Below are 3,223 nucleotides of genomic sequence, written 5' to 3'. Positions count from 1 at the left end.
TCTGTCTCTCTGTGTCTTTCTCAGTGTCTTTCTCTGTCTCTCCCTTCTTCTTTCTCTCTCTCACTGTCTTTGGTGGTCGGGTAGCCTACGTCTCTGAAAAATGAAATGGTATGGGTTTAACGCCCCTATCAACACTATCAGGTTATTTAAGAGGCGGGACCTCCTAGTTTAACGTCCGTCTACGATAGAACCGAGCCAAGTGGGAAGTTCGTGTAAAGTGCCTTTCCCAAGGACACAACGTCGGACCGAGCTGAGGCTCGAACCCCCGAACCCGCAATCTCAGGATTACGAGTCCGGTAGCTACGTCTTTCTGATGCTTAATTCCGTCGTTTGGTTTTTTCCCCCCGTTCACTGTCTTCATGGAGTCGATGTGTTATTCTGAACTTAAATCAAACTTTACTCTCTCTCTCTCTCTCTCTCTCTCTCTCTCTCTCTCTCTCTCTCTCTCTTTAACACACACGCACACACGCACACACACGCACACACTCACAGAGGTACACACATAAACACACACACTCACACAAACACACACACACAGGTGTACATACACACACACACACTCTCGCAGAAACTCACTCATGTGTGTGCGCTTGTAGAAAAAGAAAAAAAAAGGGGCGGGGGCACGTTGTGCATTATAAAAGCTGTTCCTCTCTGCACAAAGACCAGCGTTCGGTGTATCAAATTTAAAACTCTCATTTTTACTCATTCTGTTTCAGTATTATAACTCTATAGCGAACAGTAGGACCTTTTTTTAGATTTTAAAATGCCGAGGCCTAAGGAGACATCATGTTTTTGATTTTGTTCTTGTCACAGCTGAGTAGAATCTAAGTGGGTTATAAACTGTGGGATGATACAGCTTGGTTTATGTTTCCACACTTCTCACAATGCGTGCACTGTGTTGGCGTTTGGAAGGTGCCGCGGTTACATGGAGTGTTGGCGGAAATTCTGGTGTGGTTTGCCCATAATATTTTTCTTTCCCATCGGACATCAGAGCTGTCGGTTTGATCCCTTCTCTTTCTATGCTTTGTATGTCACTCTCTAGCAATTAAATCTAATTTTTGGCACTCTTAAGACGTTTTTACCCCCCAGGGCAGTGCCACTGACTGTAGTGTTTTTAGGCTATTCCCAAAGAGGGGACATTTCTCGTTCAAGCACAGTAGAATTGTAAATGGGCTGACTCATGTCACACTCATAACTGTGCTTGATCTACATCTGAGAACTGCTGCTTTTTCTTTCCCGTTCCTTACTATTGTCATTTTCCTCTACTTCTTTTGTATGTTTGTCACTCTCTTGTGACCTGCTATTTCCGGGGTGCCTTGATAGTCGAAGCAGACTTTGTGCTGTTGAAGCTAGAGAGGTGAGCAGTCAAAGTCTGATTCCCTGTAAAGACTTCTCTGTTGACACCCACCCCTTGGCGCTCATATGACCTTATGCAGTTGCGAGCGCCGTAAAACCCTCTACTATAAGACGTTTTTGCGTTGCAAATGCCGAACAAGTCATACAACTAACACTAAAACAAACTGCAGTGATGCCCGTAAAGCGGCGATGACTTGCTATAAGAAATTCTATGCAGTGATAGAGCCATTCATTATACATTATATATTTATTTAATTATTTTTTATATATTTATATTATAATATATATTATTTATAATATGTGTATTATATATTTATATTTGTTGGTGTTGTTGTTAGAGGCAACCTTCCTCCACAATGTAATCAGAACCTTTGTATGAATCAATCAATAGGCAGCCACAGGCCCCTATTCAAAAGTAGAGACAGTATTATGAAACGCGTAGCATGGAATAGCCCATTTACATTAATGGCAATGCTGATGTATGCGAATGACATAATGGTATTCATGGATATGATAAAATTGAAAAGACTGGATGATTCATGGCTGTTTGTGTTAGCTGTCTGTGTTAGCTGTCTTATTCAGTGGGTTGATTGATTTAACTACACATTTAAATCCATTGTCGTTCGTTTTCCCTTGTTGTTCATGTGAAGTTTCCGTTTTGTATGCCGTGCTTTTCTTCAGCACTTTATGACCACCATCGTGTCGATGTGCTTCTCTTTCCTCTTAACCACATTATTGTACCTATGTTTTGGGGGTTTTCTATTTCACACATTTTGAAAGCACCTCTTCCTATAAGTGGATCTTGTGGGGATTTTCCGACAGACTGATAAGTCATCAGATGTCATAGACTTGTACCTCTAGGCCTAGAACGCATACTGTAATGCCACAGTGCTTCAAAAAAATTCGTCGCATTATGTGTGCACTATCCTTATGGGCCCCGCCATTATGTCCTAATTAAAGGCAAAACTCAAAGCTGGCTTTCTGTTGTCGACGGGGTGCGGCACCCCCCCCCCCCCCCACCCATTTTCTTGGCCTTTTTTGGCCCAAATTGGGTGAACTGGAAATACGCAAGAGTGCCCCATGTAGGATAGTATAGTATGTGTCTTACAACATAAATCAACTGAACATCCTCTAACGTGGTGGAATTGGGCGCTCGGCATTTTAAAAAAAAGGGAATATGGAGTTATTGGTATCGTCTTAACACATTGCTGCCTCATCTCGCCGATTGGCGGTGTTTACCACCCAGTTTACCACCATGTTTATCACCCAGTTTTTAAAATATATTTTCCCCGAAATATGATGGCAAAGTGTTAAAGCTGTTCCATTTGTCTTGCTTTCGATGAAAAAAATACCCTCTCATCTATAATAGAACTTGAGGAGCTATTTCGGATTGAAGAAGGTGGGGGTCCAATGGTTTCAGAGGTAAAAGGAGAGAGAAAATGGCCGACAAAGTTTGGTGACTCCCAAAGCTTGACAGTCCTTGGAAACTGTAAATTTACATGTTTTTAGTTCCTTTAATCAACCCTTTTCAATAAAAGCCGCACACCGTTTTTTAAAATATTTGTTTAATGGACATAGATCTATAAACATGAGAATTCGATTTTAAAAAAATTCCAAACGGACAAAAAAAAATTACCGTTTTCTTCTACATATTCCATTATTTTGGCTACCGCCTGATTTCACCACGATGCCTCACATATAAGTCTGTGTTAGAGAGGGACTTGTTTCAAGTTGTCAACCCACGCGCAGTATTAGTGTAGCCTACCACCCTGCGACAAGTACTTCTCTGAGTGGTTTTTCTCGGTATAGCTATTGGTGAAATGTTGAGAATGCCGCGGTGGAAGGAAAATCACCAAGGATAGGATGT

This window comes from Aplysia californica, unplaced genomic scaffold (assembly GCF_000002075.1).
Source record: "Aplysia californica isolate F4 #8 unplaced genomic scaffold, AplCal3.0 scaffold00687, whole genome shotgun sequence".
In the NCBI taxonomy this organism is placed as follows: Eukaryota; Metazoa; Mollusca; class Gastropoda; order Aplysiida; family Aplysiidae; genus Aplysia; species Aplysia californica.
The sequence above is the reverse complement of the archived record's forward strand: the minus strand, read 5'-3'. Positions refer to the sequence as shown.